The sequence below is a fragment of the Mus musculus genome, chromosome 13, assembly GCF_000001635.26.
Source record: "Mus musculus strain C57BL/6J chromosome 13, GRCm38.p6 C57BL/6J".
Classification (NCBI taxonomy): Eukaryota; Metazoa; Chordata; class Mammalia; order Rodentia; family Muridae; genus Mus; species Mus musculus.
The window spans coordinates 50,265,994-50,291,075 of record NC_000079.6 but is presented as its reverse complement, the minus strand read 5'-3'; the positions used below and the strand labels follow the sequence as shown (position 1 = coordinate 50,291,075).

Sequence of the window (25,082 nt, the reverse complement as noted above, 5' to 3'; positions counted from 1 at the left end):
TAACTAGTTCATTCTTCCAAAGAATTTCATTTCCCCTTTATTTTTGCATATCTGTCAATTTCTAAGAAGAAAAAAAATTAAAATTTATCATGATCATTTTGAATCATTTAATAGTATACTGAATTCTTGTTTTCATTACATTACAGTGTGTATCACTTATGATAACCAGTATGACTAAAAAACTGATTTTTTTTCAAAGATTTCTGTTTTTATATGTTAGTATAATGTAGTTGTCTTCAGGCACTCCAGAAGAGGGCATCAGATCTGTCATGGAGTTGTTCTGAGCCACCATGTGGTTGCCGGGATTTTAACTCAGGACCTTTGGAAGAGAAGTCAGTGCTCTTAACCACTGAGCCATCTCTCCAGCACCAAAATTGATTCTTTTTGAAGATGAACATGATGTTACTATTTTAAGTTTAGAACTTTTTTTTTTTTGGTTGTCCTGGAACTCACTTTGTTGAGCCTGGCCTCGAACTCAGAAATCCACCAGCCTCTGCTTCCTGATTTCTGGGATTAAAGGCGTGTGCCACAACACCTGGCTCATGCTAGCTCTAAGTTTAGAACTATTAAATGTATCTTTTCATAATATTGTAAAACTTTCTAGGGTTTCCAACTTGCATCATATATTTTTCTAAATGCAACTTTTGTTTTAGAATTATGAACACTAGACCACCATAATTTATGTGGATTTGTTTTGTGTTCCATAAGGTAAAAATATATAAGTAAATGTGTAGTGAGGGAGAATTCTGGGAAAAGGAGTAGGAAGTGAAAGAATATGAATAAAATATTGTATGAAAAACTTACAAACAAAACAAAACAAACAATGCTTTGGAAAGTAAAAATAGATGTACCATTACACCCGGTCAAATAACTTTAACTAAGAGTTCTCTCTGCTATATAAAAAAAAAACTGACTTCTGCGTATTGAACAGCTAACCAGCTACATTGCTCACTTCTCAGAGCTTTCCTCTTTACAATTTTCCTATAAGATCTGCTGTTGGGATGGACATGTCCTATCCACTTCCAGCCCACTTCTCACTGAAACTCTATTCCCTAGTGTGATATGGGCTTTGGGACAAAACTGGGTCAAAAGCATTGCAGTGAAACCCTTGTACATAGAAATAGAGAAGAACTTCTATGTGCTCTGTCATCTATGTATAGTATATTTGTATGATAGGTGTATTTGTGTATGTGTATTGTGTGGTGTCTGTGTGTGTGTGTGTGTGTGTGTGTGTGTGTGTGTGTGTGTGTGTATACCTTTTCTTTATTTCCTTCTAACAGATTGGTGTACAAATACATGAGGTGAATCTGCAAACCAGAAAGGAAGTCCTTACTGCTACCCATTCATGTTGTATGCAACTCCTCCCTAGTTGCACATGGCCTTGCAGAGGGTCTGAAGTGTATATCCCAGAGAAGACTCTGGGAGGGGACCTCCAACTTGCATGCATGTATGTAGAAGACATCAAACTCACTGGGTACTAACTTTTCTGGTCCAGTTTTGCAGGAAGAAACACCCACACCTCTGTGGGTAACCACCAACCTAAGCTCTTTAAGTGAACCCTATACACTCATTGGTTCCCAGAGTGGATCCTGCTGCATGTGTCACTGGGAGCTGAGGAAGGAGGGTAGATATTAAGTCTCCCCAGGGGAAGAAATACTATTGACACCCAATCTCATAAACTTTTACTTCTTTTAATATGTCAGGGCAGGAGGTGTCTAGCAGGATCTTACTCTACCATGATATTTGGGTCATTACAAGAGGAGGAATGTCCAGCAGGACCCTATACCTATCCCTGTATTTCAGGTGACACTGTCATCAGGGGGTTGTCTAGCAGGTTCTGGTACCTGGCATTGTACATGCCACAGTAGAAGAGATGCTGTCAAGGCAGGACTTTTATCTAGAAATCTATTGAGTGTCCTACATGTCTTGAGCTAGCAAATATCTATAGGGTGTTAACAGGGAGGGAGGTACATGCTCTATACATACATATGTCTCTGGGATATTAGGCCCTGTTGCATACCAAGTGCAACTTCACCTGCCAACAGAGTGCTATGATCAGTTCCAGCTAGCAAGCTCTTCCCTGCCACACATAATATGCTGGTAATCTGGCCTCACCATACCACACTATCCCACCACAGTACTTGAACTTCTCTCCGCAGGACACTTATTATCCAGGGCAAATTCACACAATGTGATGTTGCTGTGTGCAACGCTGTTCTCATTGGTTAGTGAACAGAACACATCATCTGTGCGAGGAAGTGCCATGACTGTTCCAACTGTACACAACCTTCCTTCTCAGTGTGGTTCACCAGATCTCCCTCGGCAGCCTGTTCCAGCACCATAAAGATATGTTTTCTGGTTTGGAGTATGTGGAACAGCTTCATTATATTTGGATGCCTATCTCAGTCAGGTTGACTGAGTCATTTTTCGTATCCCTTTCCTGGATTCTGAAAGTGGCCCACACATCCTTGTTGAGATGGCACAGCTCAGGAAAGTAGCTTTCATCAAGGGTCATGAAAATGAGATGATCTGAAAGGGGCACACTTTTGGAGCACCTGGTCTACATGTTAGCTTCATTGTTGCCTGCTCTGTATATTTGCTTGAATGTTGCTTGACAATTTCCATCCTAATACCAGCTGACAAAATCCTGAGATGAAAACCATGATATTTTATGCAAGAGAAACAGGTCAGGAAACAAGATTTACTGCTCTCATTTCACCCTTGGAAAAGTGAGAGGGAGTTGAGATGGTTCCACGGTGCACTTCAGATTCATAGAAAAATAACAGCAAAAACAAAACAAAACACAATACCCTAAAGCAGTAGCCGAACCTAACCAAACAGACCAAAATGAACTATGAAAAAATTGCATGGTCCTTGGAAAATCATGTGAAACTGAGGAAGAATTACTACAACTAAAATGAGATGATAGAGAACAAAACTCTAGATACTTGGAAGAAATACTGTAGCACATACAATAAGGCTTTAAGAACCATTAGAACATATCTAAGAATCTATAGAATAGATATAGCAAACTTATGACACAATCCCATGTGAATGAGGTAGAAATGGATAAATTTCCAACTACATATAAAATGCCTGAATAGATCAGTAAAAGGCAATGAAGAAATATTAATAAACAAATACAAATCAACAAAGTGCCCAATACCACAAATATTCTTGAATGAAAACTCCCAGGTGTTTAAAGAACACCAAAGTTCCTAAAATAATTCCATAAAATGGAAGGGAAGAGACACTTCCCAATGTGTCCCAGAAAGCCAACGTTACGCTGTAACCAAAATCAGATAAAGTGAAAATAGGTGCTGGTTCTTTAATGGATAGAGTTGGTTACCACCAGACCTGATGACCCAAGTTTTATTTCTCATGCCCACATGATGGATTGAGAGATCTGTCCTCACAATTTGTCCTCTGATTTTCACATGTGTGCAGACACACATATGCAATTAAAACTACAATAACCAAATATTATGTCAAAATTTCCATGTAAAAATGTGAAAACCTAACAAGACTGCTTGATACTTCACGATAGTTCAACACACATTTAAAAAATCATATTCATGATCAAGATCATTCATGAATATGGAATGAGTCTTAAATACACAGATCCTTAAATTAAAAACATATGAAGCATAATCAAGACCAAAAAAAGTGTGTAGCCTTAAGAATGTCCTTTTGTCTTTTTCCAGAAAGTAGGTGGAAGTACAGATCCTGCTCCATGTGACAAGCCAAGTCCTTAAAGACAAATGTGCTGTGTTTTCTCTCCTATGCAGAATGTGCACGTTTGGTGGAGCCTGGAAACAAGAGGACATGAAAGAGGGGAGAGTTCTGCTTCTCTAGTGTGTTCCATAGGGCATGTGCTGGCCTGGGGTCTGGTTGTCTCAGTCACTACCGACTGTCCAGGGAGTGCTGCACAGGGTCCTGGGAGCTTCAGAATCCAGACTCTTGCAGCCCCAAAACATCCATTAACCAATCAGCGGGGAGAGAGACTCAATGCCTAGGACCCGACCTAATTGATTCAGACAAGATGAGAAGGCATGGTGAGGGACCCACCTCACTAGCAAGCCTGGTGTGGATGCTCATCTTTTTTCCTCTTAGTGGTAGCTCCTTTCAGCCCAACTCTTTGGGAGGTTGTTCCATAACCATGTGGGTTCACAGAACATAAAGGACAGTGTACATGAACCTCAGGGCAAACAAAGTCTGTTCCTCCATTGAAAACAACCCTAGAGCACCTCCCCCACCAAAAAAGGGACAGAAACCAAATAACTGTACAGAACAAAGTTCTCCAAAAATCCTCACCACCAGGGTAATTAAAAATGTCAGACACACTGTCCCCTGAGATAGTGCTGTGAAGGTGCTAAAGTGTTTTACACACACACACACACACACACACACACACACACACACACAAAACCACATGCACATTCACACACGCACACTGCATAATTCAAGATTCCAAGATGCAATGGCACTTCTCAGTCAGGAGCAATAAACATTTTGTTCCTATGTGGGAGGCATCTGGAACTCCCTTCAGGCTGGCATAACTTTTTGTCTAACCCTCAGGCCTGGGCACACAGTAGACTCAATGTGTATGCACTAGCCAGTGCAGCAGGACCTGTCACTATGTCCTCAGGAGTTTCTTATATGTACATATAAATCTGGGATCACACAAGGTAATCAAAGTCTGTTTTCAAAAGCCTTGCCCTGGTTTTTAGGTACCCAGAAAGATACTTAGATAAAATTCCTTCCCAGGCACCTCCTGGTCTGTGGACTCTGAGGAAAGAGTCTCTAACAGGCCTGACTCATAGCCTGGGCTCTGAGTGTGGGATCTCCAGACCATCACAGTGTCAGCCTGCCTTCGTTCATAGCAGAGAATAGGTGTCCAATGTGTCTATGTTGAGAAGTGGGGATTACTAGGAGACCTGGTTCTTCCTCTACTCCTCTTTAGTTAATTGTTGAGAGAAATATGAATTCTTTGCTTGTATGCAAAAGCCTGGGATTCAGCAGGAGACATGAACCTTGAAGCAATTGCACCTGGATGCTGTTGTATAGTAGTATTTTGCAACATGTAAGAGCAGAGCGTCCTGGTCCCTTGGCAAGCAAATCTCTGGCACACCTGGCATCACCAGCACGGAAGACTGCATTCGAATCCACAGACACACCTTTAGATGAAGAAGTCAGGAGGGAGATGAGTCTGCTACAGGAGGCTAGATACAGACCTGGAATTTAAGAGACCCTGGGTGAGTGCTTCCCCTTCCCTGAACCTGGTTGCTTTCGATAAATATGGCAGAGGAACAAAGAGCAGCCTCTTCCAGAGCATTGATGCTCATGCCAAGCACACGACAGTGGGACCCTGCCAACCCAGGGCTGAGAGCTGCAGTTTACACAGAGATATGCCAGCTTTCAGGTCCAGAAGACATGAGGTGAGAGTGACCAGAGGCATGGTGATCCCTACACTAGTACACTTTAAGCATGGCTGACAGCCTGGCAACACTGCACCTCCCAGCTGGACTTCCCAGGCCTCTGCTCATGAAGATGATGGACAAGCAATTAAGGCCTGTCCTCTTCCCATGCCAGTTACAATAAACTCGGGCTTGCAGGGAATAGGAATAGTGTTTGACACCAATTTAGAGACAGAAATAATCAGCATTTGTATGAGCCCATAGCCTGCTGCATCAGCTGTGTAGGCCACCACATCTAGCAGAGCAGCTGACAACAGGGTGTAGTGGCTGTCCTTCATGCTTCCCATATAAACAACCTCTCTGCAAGCTCCTCTCCCTGAATGCACCCAAGGACAGCACCCACCACTTATCAAAGAGACTCCTGGTCTTTTTTAGTTACTAGTCAGCAAACAAGTCCCAGGAATGCTGTTTCTCGAATCCCGTCTATGGCAGAATGCTCCAGCCAGGCCAGCTCTCACCTCCCAACATCCTCGTTCATGATGTCCAGACTCATAGAATGTGAGAATAAAGCAGAGGTTGACTTCATTCCACTCTCCTGAGAGAAAAAAGAAGGCATATGATTCTTTTTTTTTGTTTTGTTTTTCAAGGCAGGGTTTCTCTGTATAGCCCTGGCTGTCCTGGACCTCACTCTGTAGACCAGGCTGGCCTTGAATTCAGAAATCTGCCTTCCTCTGCCTCCCAAGTGCTGGGATTAAAGGCCTGGGCCACACTTCCTGGCAAAGTACATGATTCTTAAAAGAATCTCCACGAAAGCAGGTTCCATAAACTGAGCTCACATGTCCAGGAAGCCAGCTGTTTAAGGATTGCAGGGGAAATACAGCTGACCCCACCACTGAAAACTGGTGTTTGCAAAAATGCACAACAGAGCTCACACTTTCAAAAACATTATCTAGAGAAAATTGCTAACTACCCCATACTGCCCCTGCAAACCCCCTTTCCCAATTAATGAACATTAGATGCAAAACTCCTGCTTTGTATGCAGGCTAAATCATCTCAGTCTTATGTGCCCTGCCATCTTGTAGCAGCATATACTATCCTAAGCATCCATATGCCCCACCCATAGAATTTATTAGAAATCAGGACCTATTACACACATCACTGGGGGCAGCCAGGTGTTTCATCAGACTCTCATGGACACCTCCATATCAGTACCACGTACTGACATGCCTCCATGTCACAGACAGGGACTCTTAACAGTGTAGTAAAGCAGTGCCAGGCTGATGGCATCCAGGAGGGCCTGTTACATAGCAGTATATGATTGATGTGCTGTGTTGAGTACGAAACATATCAGGTTCAGCTTGTCCCCCCTGCAATCCAAAATAAAAAAAAGTTGGATATAGAGTATTGTTACACACCTCACACCTCACATAAGCAACTAGCTATCAGACCCTCTGGTCTTCTACACATTCTGCAGGCACTGCTAATGAACAGCCCTAGTATAACCACATTGCTTTTGAAAACACTCAACAGGCACTGATGCGTGGCAAGCCACCCCTGAACCTACACTCACTGATAATTGCTGAACTCTTCGCAGAACTATCACTGGACTCTCAAACCTCTAGCTACTGAATAATGACACAGAAACTTATATTTGTTTATTGTAGCTTGGGCCTTAGCTTGCTACCCCACAACAAGCATGTATAACTTCATTAACCCATTTATTCTAATTCACATTTTTCACATGTCTCATACCCTCATGTTCAGTACATCTGACTTCCTGCATTTCTGGTTGGAAAATCCCTCCCACCTCAGATTTCTTCCCACAGTTCCTCTCTCATCCCGTAAGTTCCAACTTCTGTACTCTGCACAGATATAGGCTTGCAGCTCTTTATTAAAGCCAGAGAATGCCTTAGGCTAGTAAGGAGGACAGAGATAACCTACACACAGTGCACAGAAATGCTACTCCAGTAAAGTCCCAAGAGGGTGTCATACCCTCTAGCAGACCCCATCACCACCACAACCCCTGCTGGAAATCATCCCCTGACTGACACCCCCTCCATGCTGTCCATCACCATGGGGTCTAAGTGTAAGGATGGGTTGCACAATACTCTAGAGCCGTACATACACAACGATGTGCTAGTCTCCAGTGATCTATGCCCTCTAACAAACCAAACATATGGTCATTGATTTTAGCGCCTCACCTTTGCCACCCAAACTACACTGGACTCCCATGTACTACTAAAGGTCGGCCATGTACTGCCCTCCAACCAAAATTTTTAGAAATCAGGCTTTGTTGGAAAACACTCCCAGGCTGTCATTTCAAATACAATGCTGGATATTAGAGCCTTCTACACAAATGTTCTTCTTGCACCCCACGTAGATCACTAAGCATCATGCCCAACTGAACAGTGGGGGTTATGGCCACATATACACATCTAGGTATCAGGTCATGTAGTACTCTTAACCACAAGCACTGTTAGAAGCAGACCTCGCAAGATATGCCCCTCTGTTCAAGGCAAAGCCACATGTGTTTGGCTGGCCTTGCTGGGCTCACTATCCCTAGACTCTGGAAATTCAAACATACCTCTTGCTATCAGGTCTTCTCCCTCCTTCATCCCTAACCAACATTTACTCTTATGTGTTTTCCCATGATGGTAGTCCTCTGCCATGTTTCAGGTACACATTAGGTTACATGACAACAGTACACACACACACACACACACACACACACACACACACACACACACACACAAAGACTGCTAGGAATCAGGTCCTCCTGGATACTTCCCCTGTCTCTGCCACAACATACACATTGTTATGCACTGGGCTCTCTTGGACAACCTTCATCAACCCTCCATACAATGTTACCTTGCCCTATTGGACTCTACCCAGCATACTGTGATAGGAGCAAGGTTTTCTTGAACAGGGTCCCTACAACACTGGCAGCAAAATATTTATTTTTAAGCCATACTAACTAGACTTAGCATTTTTGCCATCATTTTTAAACTTACAGGTGTCAGGCCTCCTAGACAACTCCGTCAGCTGACAACCTACATATAATTCAAGGTATCAGGCCCTACTGGACACCCTTCTACCACAAGTGCCATCCTACTATAAAACCCTAAATCTCAGCTGCCACTCACTGCCACCATGGATATACTAAAAGGTATCAGACCATGCCTGGCACAGCCTCAGACCCTGACTGGATACCAGCATAGCCTCACCATCTATAAACTTGTAGGTATCAAGGATCCTTGTCAAACATTCATCCAACATTTCATTATTTATGTAAAAATGAATCAGAGTATGCATCTCTCTTGTGTGAAGATGGTTTTCATCTTTAACAAATACTACAGCAATATTCACACAATACTGTTTTCAAACAAATGAAGGATTATTTGAAGTAAATATTGATGGACACATCAGTATTGCAAGTAGAGACACAGTTTAGGTCCTGTGAAAATGTTCTCAATTGAAAACTTTGGTCCTGAATGGATGAAGTTTAAAGGACCTTTGCTCTTCACCACAAAGACTGACAGCCTCCTGCTGTGTGGGTCACAGAGAAACCCTGATAATCTCATGATGACCTGGGTGATCCTAACCACTAAAAGATCATTGGCACTGAGGTCCCAGGGTTCCCAAGGTCAGAATATGTGACTAGGTAAATGTCTCAGGAAGACACACACAGCCCTAAGCTCACCCATACTCAAGTTATAAGATATCCTGGTAGACCACCATCTCTACTACACTGTCATCTATCAGGATTTGTTAGATACCCCACCCTCCTAACATCAAATCCCCAAATAATATTAGTCAGAATGGCTAAGATAAAAAATTCAAGTGACAGCAGATGCTGGCAAGGATGTGGAGAAAGAGGAACACTCCTCCATTGTTGGTGGGATTGCAAGCTTGTACAACCACTCTGGAAATCAGTCTAGTGGTTCCTCAGAAAATTGGACATAGTACTACTGGAGGATCCTGCAATACCTCTCCTGGGCATATATCCAGAAGATGTTCCAACCGGTAAGAAGGACACATACTCAACTATGTTCATAGCAGCCTTATTTATAATAGCCAGAAGCTGGAAAGAACCCAGATGCCCCTCAACAGAGGAATGGATACAGAAAATGTGGTACATTTACATAATGGAGTACTACTTAGCTATTAAAAACAATGAATTTATGAAATTCCTAGGCAAATGAATGAACCTGGAGGGCATCATCCTGAGTGAGGTAACACAATCACAAAAGAACTCACATGATATGTACTCACTGATAAGTGGATATTAGCCCAGAATCTTAGAATACCCAAGATACAAGATAACAATTTGCAAAAGACATGAAACTGAAGAAGAATGAAGACCAATGTCTGGACACTTTGCCTCTTCTTAGAATTGGGAACAAAACACCCATGGAAGGAGTTACAGAGACAAAGTTTAGAGCTGAGACAAAAGCCTGGACCATCTAGAGACTGCCATACCCGGGGATCCATCCCATAATCAGCCTCCAAACGCTGACGCCATTGCATACACCAGCAATATTTTGCTGAAAGGACCCTGATATAGCTGTCTCTTGTGAGGCGCTGCCAATGCCTGGTAAACACAGAAGTGAATGCTCACAGTCAGCTATTGGATGAAACACAGGACCCCCAATGGAGGAGCTAGAGAAAGTATTCGAGGACCTAAAGGGGTCTGCAACCCAAAAGGTGGAACAACAATATGAACTAACCCCAGACCTCCTGTCTCTTGCTGCATATGTAGCAGAAGATGGCCTGGTCGGCCATCATTGGGAAGCGAGGCCCCTTGGTCTTGCCAGCTTTATATGCCCAAGTACAGGGGAATACCAGGGCCAGGAAGAGGGAGTCGGTGGGTTATGGAGTGAGCGGGGTGGTATGGGGGACTTTTGGGATAGCATTTGAAATGTAAATGAAGAAAATACCTAATAAAAGATATAAAATAAATTCCACTCAATATCCTATCATACACTGTACATAACAGTAAGCAAGATTTCTATAATGTACATATATTTTTCAGTTCTGATAGCTCTCCTAATAATTATCATTTATTAGAGATCACTTCTCATTCTGCCCAATACCTTTTCTCTTCATGGACTGTTCATGACTAGTTTGTAAAGCATCCAACATAGAAGCTCATCATTCTTACAAACCTCCTCTCTATGAAAGTTCCAGGACTCAGTGTCTTGATTCTTTGTCAATCTAATCTCTTGATTTCTACTTAAAATAAGAGAATATCTGTTTGTTCTGTGAATTGCTTTTTTTAAAAATTAAGAGAAAAAATAAAATAAAAATAAATCTTTCCGAACAATAAAATTTCACATGGCTACTCAAGTGTGATCAGAGGTGGATTTTGGTATATGGTAAAAAAAAAAAAAAAAAAAAAAAAGCCTTCATTAGAAAGAATTAAAATATTTTAAATTTATGCATTGAAGATTTATAAAAAATCATGGGTTAGATGTTAAATAATAATTGACCATATAGGGCTGGAGGGTTAGCTCAGCAGTAAAGAGCACTGACATTTAAAGATTTAAAGATTTAAAGATTTCTTAACCTGCTCATGGAAATATGCCACTAGCCTTGGACGACCTCCCCCATTGAATACATCCTTTTAGAATTGTTATAGTTTGATGATTGAAATTAATAATGATGTTACTTGTTCTGTTTGTGATTGTTTCACTGGATACAGTTTCTAAGAGATATCTTTGTGCTATAATATTCCAAATGATTTTTTTGGTATTTGTGATTTTTTCACTTGATACAGTTTTTAAGAGATGTAATGTTTGGTTTTTAATGTATAAAATTCCCTGCTAAAGAGCTGCAAAGTATGCTCAGATTCAAACTGCCTCTGTGTTTGTTTCTGTTTGTCAGCACCTAATCCTTACCCATGTGGCCTTGATAACCCACATCTGAGGGACCCCCATACACAGCTGGGGTGGTCCATGGCAGTATGTAATCACTGATAGGTGGATATTACCCCAGAATTCAGAATACCCAAGATACAATCCACAAATCACATGAAGCTCAAGAACAAGGAAGACCAAAGTGTGGATACTTCAATCCTTCTTAGAAGGGGATCAAAATACCAGTGGGAGGAGATACTGAGACAAAGCATAGAAAAGAAACTGAAGGAAAGGCCATTCAGAGATTGTCCCACTGGGGACCCATCCCATATACAGTCACTAAAGCCAGACACTATAGTGGATTCCAATGAGTGCTTGCTGACAGGACCCTGATATAGCTATCTTCTGAGAGGATCTGCTAGTGCCTGACAAAGAAGTGAATGCTCACAGCCATCCACTGGACTGAGTACAGAGTCCCCAGTGGAGGAGCTAGAGAAAGTACCAAAAGAGCTAAAGGGGTTTGCAGCCCAATAGGAGAAACAACAATATGAACCAACCAGTATCTCCAGAACTCCCAGGGACTAAACCACCAACCAAAGGGTACCCATGGCTCCAGATACTTATGTAGTAGAGGATGGCCTTGTGGGACATCAATGAGAGGAGAGGCCCTTGATCATCCTGTGACAGCTTGATTCCCCAGTGTATGGTAATGCCAGGACAGAGAAGCATGAGAGCGTGGGTTTCTGGTGGTGGGGGGAGGATAGAGGGTTTTTCAGAGGGGAAATGAGGAAAGGGGATTTGAAATGTAAATAAAGAAAATATCTAATAAAGAATTAAAAAACAAAACAAGTGGGCCTATCAGAATGAACTCACACCTCTCCTGTCACTGTACCCTTTTCCTGGGCCTCCCTCAGAGTGGGCACATGAAGGACAGGGATGTTCTTCTCTTGAAAGTACATTTATCCATGAATTAATTCTGTTATATAATGTCATATATATTGTTAGGCCCCATTTTGGCCCTGGTTTGGGCCTTGAGGACCAACCCCGAACCTGGCTTGAGTTTTGAGGCCTGTCTCACTCACTTCCATATGGGGATGACTCAGCATGACCTCTTTGGTGTTGCCTCTGGCCTACCATTGTTGATGTAGAGATATGCCATTGGCCCTGTCAGTCACTCCATTCCCTCCATCACCCTTCCCCTACCTCCTACATCATCTTACCCCACCAAAAATACCCCTATGTTCTGAACTTATATAAGTGAGAGGCTGATATCATAAAATTGAGTGTCTGCTTCAACAAGACTCCAGGCTGTGTGTGTTTCTTTTGGTTCATCAACACATACCATCCTCCTCAGCCCTGGAGTGTCCTGGCAGGACCTCTCTTCTCTTGCCTGGACCTGCCCGAAAGGAGCCAGATAGATATAGATACATGCAGATGCAGATGCAGATGCAGATGCAGATAGAGATAGAGATAGAGATAGAGATACAGATACAGATACAGATACAGATACAGATACAGATACAGATAGATATAGATAACAAAATTATGCATAAGGGTCTAAATATACCCATAGGTGAAAAGTTCATTGGAGGAAAGGGGAACCAGAAAGCACCTGAGGGGTACTGAGGCTGTCCATCACCATTTTCTGCATCCTGTTTGGACACGAGCTAATGAACCTCGGGTCTAACACTGCACTGCCATTCAATCTTGGCCATCAGTCAACTGAAACCCCTAATTTAGGTCCTGTTCTGAGGGCCCTGAGTAGGCCCAACTATTTCCGTTTAGGTTCTATTCAGGGGCCTTGTTTGTAGCTCCTTGCTGGAACTAGCCTCCTATCTAACACAAGAACAGTGTGTCTTAGCTAAGGAAAGCCTGAGTACACAGGCTGTTTAATGTCCTCTAAACACAATCTGTCCACCACAAGAATGGAGGATCCACCCTGGGAAAAGGAGGAGGTAGACCTGGGATTATCCCTGCACCATCACACTTCAGCAGTGTAGATGGCTCATCACAGAGAATGGAGCCTTGTGGCAGGGAGATGTGCTCAACCATTGGACATCAGGCCCTCTCAGGTTTCAGGGCCAAGCTGATATCCCTGCCAGAGATGCTTATAGTGGTAATTCTCAACCTGAGGGTCATAACCACTTTGGAGGTTGTAGATCAGATATCATGCATATCAGATATTTACATGATGATTCAAAACAGTAAAATATTTACAGGTTGGAGGTAGCAATGAAGTAATTTTATGGTTGAAGGGTCACCACATCATGAGGAATCGTATTAAAATGTTGCAGAGCCAGGAAGGTTGAAAACCACTGGCTTATAGGAAGGAGATGAGGCAGGAAGGCCAAAAGGACAAGCAACAATGTAATGCTATAGTGTTTTGATCAGTGACTCCTGCTTACACTGAGTGAATTGTACATAGAATCCCAACATTACTTGAACATGACATCTATAAGAAACAGCTTCAAACTTCAAAGGGTCCATGTGTGCCCTGTGCCCAGGGGCTGACAACAGTCTCAGTGTCCATTTTGGTGTTCTTAGCCATGGTCAGTGGTATTCTTAGCCACCCTGCAAGGAAGGCACCTTCTGGAATCAGCTAAAAGGTAATGTCTTTTCTTTTGTCTGTCATTTATGTCTGTAGGGCATGTGCTCCATGAACATAAATTGAATATGCCCAGGAGTGTGGTGCATGCTTAGGAGTTTAGTGAACTCCTATACTGAGCATGCTCAGGGCACTAGTGTCTTCCTGCATGGAGCATGTGCAGGGAGAGACCCACACTTCTACCCATATGCACAGGCTCATGGGGTGAAGTGCCCATGCTTTACTTGCTGGAGCAGGATGTGGCTTCCCAAATAGGATGCCAATGCTCTCCTCATCCCCTTCAGGTAATAAACCTTCCTCCTCTCTTTTGTTTCATCTCTGCTTAGTTTCTCTTTCACTCACTGCCAGGAGGACCCTTGGTATTTGTCTTGCATTTAGACAATCAGTGTAGCCCACACAGCAGGCATCTGCCATGCTGCTCTCTACATTTCTTCTGCATCAGTGACATGACCTGCTGGGCCTACACAGTTGTGCCTACTTCAGGACAGTGAATGCCCTTCAGGGATAGAGAGTTAGTGGTGGACTTACTCCTCATATACACATTAGCAGTGTCCTGAGTAGAGAACGGGAATATTGATGGTCCTTCCTCAAGTTGTCCCATCCAGGGGACAGGTGCCAAGGTATGTTCACCTCTCAAGGCTCAGCTGAACCACTTTCCCATCCTGTTCAGGAATTTTGTTACAGCATCTGCTGGAAAAGAGAAGACATGACCATTCAGCCTAATAAATGGGCAAATGGAGGACCACAAGGGAAAACCTGACAACACACACACATACACACACACAAACACACACACATGCTGCTAGCTATGATACCATGGTGTTGCTGCCCCCCTGAACTGCTAGGAAAGGAACTATGAAAGAAGGAGGGAGGTTTGTCAGAAGATGCATAACAAATCCTGAAACACAACAGTATAGTAGCAGAGGGTGGAAGTGTGCATCAGGATGCCCAGTATGCTCCAAGAACTGGCAGGGGATGTGCTTTAGCTACAGGGATCAAGGGAATCCAATAGGCTGTGATATACTAGTGTACATGGGACAAGCTGGGCAGCTGGGGAAAGGCTGGATACCTAGGAGTTCCTATGGGAAAACTGTAGGGCAGTGTCCACCATGGCTTGAATATGTGCAATGTGTGCAGATGGAAATGACTGGGTAAAGGGGAACATGAATCCCTAGGTCCTGTCCTTCCCCACTTTGTGTATTGGGTATGTGGAGTAGGACCTGACACTTACACAGCACAGTGGTGGCAGGAGGAGGGGCTCCTGATTCTTCAGAGTGCCTTGAGTTTGGTAGTTGAATTCCTAACAAGACCAAATCTTAGCAGTGAATACAGGAGGTTAGGAACAGCAGGGTCTGATTCCTAGCAATGTATGTGAGGTAGGTGGGGTCACACAGGGGGGATCTCACAGGGTATAAGACTTAGTATTGTATGTGGGGTGAGGTACAGTGAATTTACCGGCATAGACCAAAACATAGCAGCATCTTTATGAGTGATGGGGACAGGGAGGGAATGTGTCCAGCAGGGTCAGATAAAAAACCCAATATCCAATAGTGAGGCTAGGGTTCCAGCAGCATCAGTTTTATGACAGTATATATAGGGCTCTAAGTTAAGGTCAGCAGCACCTGCAATCTACCAGTTTATGTGGGGTAGGGCCCAGTAGGTCCTGAATTATGGAATATTGTATTCACCCAGGTATATGCAGCTGGCGTTGATAGCTTCCAGTGTATATGGTATATCTGTGAGGGAGGTGTCATCAAGGCCTGATACCTAGAAGTTTATAATATCCACTCTCCCATGCTGCTGCCCCAAATACAATGATAATTTTCAGGCAGGGTTGGACACACTCATCTAGAAACCATATAATGTTTAAGGTGTCAGGACTCAAAGGACAACACACCAGAGTGGCTACACCACTTACTATACCAGATGACAGATGCTACTGGACCACACCAATTCCCTGCTGCTATCTGAAAAACACAAGCAAGAAATCAGGCCTTACAGCTTGTCCCCTGATGAAGCCCCACATATAGTGCCATATTGAGATCCTTCTGGACACTCTCCACAATCCACATGACACACACTGAGGTTAAAGCCCTCTAGGAATTCCGCTCCAATAGCAAAAACAACTTCTAGGCCCTTGATCCTGCTGCACTCGCCTTTCCCCTTTCCCACAGCCCTAAATACCCTGCTATTATCACTCCATGCTGGGTGCCCACACACACAGTGCTATTTTCAGGCAAGGATGTCCATTCAGGCAAGGATGGACACCCAAAGCCACCTTCCCACATAGCATTCAGGTGTCTAGGCCTTCCTAAATACCCCTTCCCTGAGGTACCACCCCACCCACGGTGCTAGCTATCTGACATTACTAGAAATTCCATTGACACTGCCACATAGCTTGGCCTAGGGGACAGTGTGCTGGCATTGTACACACACAGACTTTTAAGGGCATGTCCATCACAACTGATGTCCTAAGTTTATCCAGCAGGGCCTATGACATAGTAGATTATAGACTGTGACAGGAGTACAGGAGTCTCCATCTAGGCCTGATAACTAATGTAGTAGGTGCTGAATGTGGCTGATGTCTAAGAGGGTCCTGACACCGAGAAGTACATGTGAACTACATTAATGTGAGGCTGTCAAGCAGGGCCCGGGCCATAGCAGTGAGTTGATGGTACAGTGGCAGGGAGTATCCATCAAGGCCTGATGACTATCAGTCAACATGAGGTTTTTTCAGGCATCAGGAACAGATACACAGAACTAATGTGCTTCATATGTTGGTGTGCTGTTCAGCATGCTTCAATACCCAGCAGTCAGTGTGGTGTTTGGTGGGAAGTAGTGCATGGCCCAATACTTGGGAATGTATTCAAGGCAATGGGGAGGTTGTACAGTAATTCCTGGTGCCTCCAAGTATAAGTGCTATTTAACAGTGTATTACACCTGGGGTATATGCCAGGACAGGAGGTGTCCTGCAAGATGTGAATCTAAGAGTATATGTTGGTTAATGGCAGGGGGTGGAATGACAAGCAAGTCCTGATACCTGTCCCTGTATATCTGGTGGCAATGTGGATGGGGAATGCCTAACAGGTTCTGGCACCTGGCATTGTATATGAGACAGCAAAACAGCTGATGTCTAGCCAGGACTGATGTCCAGAAATCTGTATGTTAATTGTCCTTCAGGTACTTGAAGTAACAATGTATATAGGGTATTAATGTAAGGCTGTAGGAGATCAAGTCCTATTGCTCACCCCATCCCACACTACCTGACAAAGCAGTGCTATGATCAGATCATTAGAGAGTCCCTCTCTGCCACACATAATATGTTGGGAATCTCTTGTAACCTCACCACACACTATACCACTACCACCCTTGAACTATTGCCTAGAAGACCTTTGATGGCCAGGCCAAATACATACAATTTCATGTCCCTGTGTGCAATGGTGTTCTCATGGCATAGTGAACTGAACACATTATCTGCTTGGGGATGTGCTAAGCCTGTTCCTCCTGAAAACTGTCAACCTTCTGTGGCTCAAAACATCTCCCTTTGCTGTATATTCTATCACCATGAAGATGCATTTTGTGATGTGGAGCAGCTTCATGATGTTTGGATTGTCCAGAAGCTTAATTTGTCAGTTTCAGTCCTGTTCTCTGTGTCATTTTTCTCACCCCTTTCAGAAGATCCTGACAGCAGACCACACCTCTTTGAGGAGGTGGCAGAGCCATGTAAAGCTGCCTTTAATGAGGCTCCTGAGGTGACCCAACAGTGTCTCACTTTCAGAGGGCCTGACCTCCAGGTCCAGCTGCATCACTGCCAGCTCTCTTCACTTCTCTGCAAGCTGCTTGACAATTTCCACCCTAATATCAGCTGACAAAGAAAGAGATGAAAACCATGTTATTACAAACAAGAGAAACAGGTTTGGAAGAAGCCTTACTGTTCTAAATTCCAACATAGAAAAGTAAGAGAGAGTTGAGATGGCCCCATAGTGCACTTCTGGGTCATAGAAAACTAACAACAGAACACTGGAAGTTACTGGGACCAGGGGGATCTAGGCACACAGGAACTCCACCTGACCAGTGGCATAGGTTCCTTCTGGTCTGCATCCGTGCCCTGAGCAGACCTTGAGCATTAACTCCACAGTCAGTCCCACAACACCCAGAGTAAGCACCACTCCAAAGCTTTCTAACAACCCCAGGATTGCAGGTTCGCAGAAAAACAGGATAGCAGGTTTGCAGGATCTCAGAATCACAGGATCCCAGGATCCCAGAGGCAGCTTGACTCCCAGAAGCTCTGACACACCCAGGATCTCACAATCACAGGATCCCACAATCACAGGATCCCAGAGACAGCAGAACTCGGAGTAGTCTGACAACCAGGATCACAGGAAGGACAGGCTCCAGTCAGACATAGCCAGGGTAGGTAGCACTAGAGATAACCAATGGAGTGAAGGCAGGCATAAGAACATAAGCAACAGAAACCTAGGTTACTTGGTAGCATGAGAACCCAATTCTCCCACCAGAGCAAGTCCTGGATACATCATCACATCAGAAAAGCAAGATTTGAATCTAAAATCACTTTTCATGATAATGATAGAAAACTTTAAGAAGGACATAAATAATTTCCTTGAAGTATAGCAGATTACAGGTAAACAGCTAAAAACACTTAAAGAGGAAACACAAAACTCCCTTAAAGTACAGAAAACACAATCAAACAGGTGAAGGAAATTAACAAAACCATGCAAGATCTAAAAACAGAATTAGAAACAATAAAGAAATCACAAAGGGTGACAAACCTGGGGGTTAGAAAACCTAGGAGAGATATCAGGAGTCATAGATGCAAGTATCACCAGCAGAATACAAGAAGAGAGAATCTCAGGTGCAGAAGATACCATAGAAAACATTGACACAACAGTCAAAGAAAATGCAAAATTCAGAAAGATCCTAACTCAAAATATCCAGGAAATCCAGGACACAATAAGAAGACCAAACCTAAGGATAATAGGTATAGAACAGAGCAAAGATTCCCAACTTAAAGGGCCAGTAAAAATCTTCAACAAAATTGTAGAAGAAAACTTCCCTAACCTGAAGAAAGAGATGCCCATGGACATACAAGAAGCCTACAGAACTCAAAATAGACTGGACCAGGAAAGGAATTCCTCCAGTAACATAATAATCAAAACACCAAATGCACTAAACAAAGAAAGAATGTTAAAAGCAGTAAGGGAAAAAGGACAAGTAACATAGAAACGCAGACCTATCAGAATTACACCAGACTTCTCACCAGAGACTATGAAAGCTAGAAGATCCTGGGCACATGTCATACAGACCCTAAGAAATCACAAATTCCAGCCCAGGCTACTATTTCCAGCAAAACTGTCCATTATCATAGCTGGAAAAAACAAGATGCTCCATGACAAAACCAAATTTTACACAATATCTTTCCATAGATATGGCCTTACAAAGGATAACAGATGGAAAACACCAACACAAGGAGGGACACTACACCCTAGAAAAAAGCAAGGAAGCAATCTTTCAACAAACTTAAAAGAAGATAGCCACAGAAGCATAATTCTACCTCTAGATACAAAAATAACAAGAAGTAACAATCACGTTTCCTTAATATCTCTTAACACCAATGGACTCAATTCCCCAATAAAAGACATAGCATAACAGACTGGCTATGTAAACAGAGCCCAGCATTTTGCTGCATACAGGAAATCCATCTCAGTGGCAAAGACAGACAATACCTCAGAGTAAAACGTTGGAAAACAATTTTCCAAGCAAATGGTTCCAAGAAACAAGCTGGAGTAGCCATTCTAATATGGAATAAAATCAACTTTCAACCAAAAGTTATCAAAAAAGATAAGGAAGAACACTTCATACTGGTCAAAGGAAAAATCTACCAAGATGAACTCTCCATTCTGAACATCTATGCTCCAAATGCAGGGCACTCACATTCATAAAAGAAACTTTACTAAAGCTTAAAGCACACATTGTAACCCTTACAGTAATAGTCGGAGACTTCAACACTCAACTCTCAGCAATGGACACATCATGGAAACAAACTAAACAGAAACACAGTGAAGCTAACAAGTTATGAACCAAATGAATCTAACAGATATTTATAGAACATTTCATCCTAAAGCAAAAGAATATATTTTCTTCTCAGGCCTCATGGTACCTTCATGTAAACTGACCATATAATCAATCACAAAACAGATCTCAATATATACAAGAAGAGTGAAATAATCTCATGCACCCTATCAGATTACCACAGACTAAGGCTGGTCTTAAATACCAACAAAACAATGGAAAACACACATACACATGGAAACTGAACAACACTGAACTCAATGACAAATTGATCAAGGAAGAAATAAAGAAAAATTAAAGGCTTTTTAGAATGTAGAGAAAATGAAGACACATCATACTCAAACTTATGGGACACAATGAAAGCATTGCTAAGAGGAAAACTCATAGCACTGAGTGCCTCCCAAAAAAACTGGAGAGAGCTTACACTAGCAGCTTGACAGCTCACCAGAAAGCTCTAGAACAAACAAAAGCAAATACACCCAAGAGGAGTAGATGGCAGGAAATAGTCAAACTCAGGGCTGAAATCAACCAAAAAGAAACAAAAAGATCTATACAAGAATCAACAAAACCAGGAGCTGGTTCTTTGAAAAAATCAACAAGATAGATACACTCTTAGCCAGACTAACCCGAGGGCACAGAGACAGAATCCAAATTAATAAAATCAGAAATGAAAAGGGAGACATAATGAAATATATCTTAAAATAATTGTTCTATTTGTGGAATAATAACAGTTGGAAATATTAAAATCATGTTTTACAAACATCATGGAATTATTATTGATAATTTTTTATCACTGTGCTTGAAATTAGCATTTTCTTAATGTTTAACTTCAAAGAGTTTTTTCCACTTTAAAAATTTTAAACTATATTTATTGATGAAATGATTTCTCTCCTAGAAACACTGATAATCTTATTTAAGCAAACTTATACTTAGATACTGTACACAGACATATAGTGTGTTTTCAATACCTATGTCAGGTGGTATCACATGAAGGCTTTTGAATATATTTCTTAATGATTCATTTTTCATATTTTATGCTCTTATAATATGCTTAATTCCTAAAGAATATTTTGTATGTTTTGAAACAATTTAGTATTCAACATTAGATATAGGATCCTCAGATACGGGCAGTATTAGATGTTCATTAATGATAATTTTAGGGTTAGGAAGGCTATGAATATAAAAGTTGAACAAAATTTTTGCATTTGATTCTCAAAATACTCATTATTAATATGTTTGATGTATGTAACGCATTTAAGTAATAAAAAATTTTAAGATTAAAAAAAAAAGGAACACAACCCCAAACCAGTAGCTGATAAAACAGGCTGAAAGTGAGAGCTGAGACTAACCAAACAGAAAATAATGAACATTGAAAAAAAAAAAACATCCTGGTCCTTGGAAAGGAGAGAAACTGAGGAAGCATTCCCATATCTAAGGATATGAGTAGATACAGAGTAAAACTAGAGAAAAATGAATGAGATACAGTAGCAGATACATCAAGGCTCTAAAAACCTTTAGAACAGGACTGGAGAGATGGCTTGGGCTTTAAGAGCAGTGACTGATCTTTCAGAGGTCCTGAGTTTAATTCCCAGCAACCACATGGTGGCTCACAACCACCTGTAATGGGATCTGATGACCTCTTCTGGTGTGTCTGAGGACAGCAACAGTGTACTAACTCACCACAAAAAAAAAAAAAAAAAAAAAAATTATAGATCTTAAAAAGAAAAAAAAAAAAAAAGAAACATTAGAACATATCTAAAAATCTTTGAAACAGATATAGGAAACCTATACTGCAACCAATTGTGAAACAGTTTCAAAATTTCAAAATATATATAAAATGCTTGAATAGATCAATAACAAGCAATGAAGTTAAACTATTAACAGGAAAAAAATCAACAAAAGTCCAAGGGTTGACATATTCATAAATGAATTCTACCAGACTTTCACAGAACACCAATGTTCCTAAGATAATTCCATGAAATAAAAGGGAAGGGACATTTTCCAATGTGTTCCAGAAAGCCAACGTTACCCTGTAACCAAAACCAGACAAACAGAAAGCACAGTGCCTCTGTGGATAGAGTTGCTTACCACCAGACCAGATGATCCAAGCTTTCTTCCTGGAGCCCACATGGTGGAATGAGAAAACTGGCCTCACAACTGGTCCTCTGTGCTTCCCATGTGTGCAGACACACACAAACAATTAAAACTAGAGTAAACCACACACTATTACTAATATTTTCATGTAAAAGATGTAATAAACCTGAAGGATAGTCCGTGATACTTCACGATAAACAACACATTTTTAAGCTCATGTTCATGAACATCAGTTCACTCAGGAATATAAGGTGAGTCTAACATACACGAATCCACAAATAAAATCATGTGAAGAGTGTATGAGATGAAAATGGACCTAGTTTTAAGAATATAAAGTGTCAGCCAGGTGTGGTGGCTCATGTCTTTAATCTTAGCACTTGAGAGGCAGAGGCAGGCATATTTCTGAGTTCGAGGCCAGCCTACAAAGTGAGTTCCAGGACAACCAGGACTACCCAGAGTAAACCCTGTCTCGAAAATGAACAAACAAAAACAAAGAATCAAAAGTTTCATTTCCAGAAAATAGGTGGAACTAAGGATAATGCTTCATGTGACAAGCCAAGTCTCTAAAGCAACTGTGGTATGTTCTCATTTCTATGCATAATGTGCCGTTTTGGAGGAACCTGGACATAAAAGGGGGACATGAAAGAGGGCAAGGCTCTGCTTCCCTGTGATGGTCCACAGGGCTTGTGCTGGGCAGGAGCCTGCTTGTCTCAGCCACCCCAAACTGTCCAGGGAGTGCTGCACAGAGTCCTGGGACGTTCAGCATCTATATTCTGCAGCCCCAAGGCCTCCAATCGCCAGGCAGTGGGAAGAAAGGGTCAGTGCCTACAACACAACTAAAGTGGTTCTGACAAGATGAGAAGGCGGGTTAGGGAGTCACATCAGCAGCAAGACTAGGAAAACTAGGCTGTACCTGGGTGCTGGGGGAGTAGACAGGAGCAGCTCTCCTGAAATCATGCCTGAGCACACTGACTCTACCTCTGTAGCCCCGGAGTGAAAACTTAACCTCAGTTATAACAGGTCAGTTACCAACTGTCTCAGCAACCTCGCACCAACTGTAACTCCTGGTCAAGACCTAGTTGGTCACATGTCCAGAACTTGGCCAATTAGACTGGCTAGTGATCCAGGACTCTCCTGATTGGTCACCCTGAGGTCATGTGACTCCTGTATGCACAGGAGAAGGTAAATGTTCCTACCAAAATCAGTCTGTCTTATTACAGCAGGGTTAAGGAGAGAGGCTTTGCATGCTCTGTGCTTCCTTTCCAGGACTGTGCCAGCTAGGGTGCACCTTCCCATCCCATTGCCTCTGTCCACAGGAGAGCTCGCTAGCTATTACACTTCCTTTCTCAGGTCCGGAAATACAGACCTATTTCTGAAGAGCAGATTTTCGGTTTGCTCTCAGCTGCGGGTCGTCCCTGAGTACAAAAGTCTTCAGTTGTGTATTCAGTCAGTGATCCTTCACCTTTCACAAGGGATCACCTCCTGGGTCCAGAGGGCAACAAGACTGAAGGAATTCCTGTCTTCAAAAAAACTCACAATATAAAAGAAATAGTGCGACACATTTAAACATAGTCTATGTCTACAGTGTGTCCTGTCCTTTGTCTCAGAGAAGGGGATCTTAATGCCTGCCCTATCATGTGTGCTAATAACATTAAATAGTGAACTCCAAAGCTTTATCATAAAATAGTCATGGCTTGTCATACTTGGTTTTTGCTCTCAAAGTGTCTCAAAATTAAATGTTATTTTCCACTGCCTTTTCTGATCATTCATTGCACTGCTATAGTGATGGATAATTTTAATCCACAATTTTTTTCTCAGCTGTAGAAACTTCCCCAATTTTTTCATGAGTTATCCAGTACTTTTGGAAAATAGTTTCAATCTCTTGCTAACTAGCCCTCATGGTCCATGAGGACTTTCTATGTTTCCTCCAAACCTTCCATTTTTTAATTAATTTAATGATTTCATATATTTTTGAGAACTCTGTACAGGAGAACTGTGTCCATTTCAGTCATGCCCCAGCCTCTCAGCTCTTCCCATCCCCCCACCAGCTCATGGTTTCTTCATTGTTGCACATTTATGTGTGTATAATAAGTTCAGGGTCTGAGATGCAAGTTCTGGAAGAGAGCAAAGAGCAATAGTGACAGCTCATCTTGTTGGTGGAGACTCTTGAGATCTGGGAAAGGGAGATTTCCCAGGCATCAGGACTGTTTTAACTGTAGCCCTTGGAAGAATCATTATTAATCCAAGTGTTACAAGTTCATTTAAATTAAGTTCACACTTGGACACAAAAATGTCTATGTGTGTTGTCAATGATTCCTTTTAATAGCCCCCATCGCTCTGAAAGAGGAGTGTCTTAGAGCTTCCATTGCTGTAAAGAGACAACATGAACAAGGCAAGTTATAAAATATAAATGGGGACTAGCTTACAGGTTCAGAAGTTCAGCCCATTATCACCACAGCCAGAAACATGACATCTTTCAGACAGGCATGGTACTAGAAAAAAAATGCTAAGAGTTTTATGCCTTGATCAGAAGCCAGCCAGGAAAAGATTAGTTCATGCAGGTAGGAGGATCTCAAGGCCCACCCATAAAGTGATACAATTCCTCTGACAAGACCACTTATTCCAACAAGACAAACTTCTTAATAATGTCACTCCCTGTGGGCCAAGCATTCAACCACAAGAGTATAAGGGGGCAAATCTATTTACAAGACCACACTGAGTATAAATGGCACTGCAATTGCAAGAGATTTTCACATGATAATGTTGCCTTGATTTAAGGCTATGCCCAAACTTTCAAAGACCCTTTCCCACAAAAATGACTCTTAAAGCAGTCTTGTTGTTCTGTGATGCCAGACTCCATTGTCTGTTATATAAATGATCCATGTTCCACATGTCAATCTAGACTCAGCAGAAAGACAATCTCTCACCCTTGGAAGGCCCGAACCTAGAAATGAAGCTGCTGTTGTTGATTGCAGAGAATACTGGCAAAGTATTGGTGGGGAGTCATTCATGGCCCAGTAC

The 25,082-nt window shown here is 42.2% G+C and overlaps 1 long non-coding RNA gene across 8 annotated transcripts; it reads right to left on the bottom strand.

Moving 5' to 3' along the window:
- Positions 1-1,243: 1,243 nt before the first annotated feature.
- Gm31126 lies at positions 1,244-23,215 on the bottom strand. 8 transcript variants are annotated; one of them, XR_001780939.2, is made up of 8 exons: positions 22,975-23,215; positions 22,056-22,173; positions 17,544-17,742; positions 15,796-15,844; positions 14,406-14,567; positions 6,572-6,784; positions 5,936-6,012; positions 1,244-5,234 (listed from the first exon to the last, which is right to left on the bottom strand). It is a non-coding gene; the product is annotated as a predicted gene, 31126 (long non-coding RNA). The 8 variants fall into 8 exon arrangements; XR_001780943.2 differs by having other exon boundaries at positions 1,244-5,177; XR_001780940.2 differs by having other exon boundaries at positions 1,244-6,012; positions 6,561-6,784.
- Between the last annotated feature and the right edge of the window lie 1,867 nt (positions 23,216-25,082).